Raw genomic sequence first — 243 nt, 5'->3', positions numbered from 1 at the left:
ATATCCATTCGCATGAAAATGTCACAGAGGTGTTTTCAAGAACTACTTAGAAGGGAACTATTTCAGTGGGTCCCATTTCTGTTCTTGTCTGCTAGTTTCTGGCCTGTTCCACTTGGAAGAGAAAAAAAAAAAGATACATGAACATGGATAGGGAAGGGATAAAAAGGATATGGAATTTAGGTCAGGCGGGTTTGTCTTTTGTGAAAATAAATCATTGAGTATCCAACCCTATTGCAGATGAGT

The sequence above is a fragment of the Mirounga angustirostris genome, unplaced genomic scaffold (genome assembly GCF_029215605.1).
Source record: "Mirounga angustirostris isolate CCGP_5_RB_7025 unplaced genomic scaffold, mMirAng1.0.hap1 SCAF_4, whole genome shotgun sequence".
NCBI classification, from domain to species: domain Eukaryota; kingdom Metazoa; phylum Chordata; class Mammalia; order Carnivora; family Phocidae; genus Mirounga; species Mirounga angustirostris.
Note: the sequence above shows the minus strand (reverse complement) of the source record.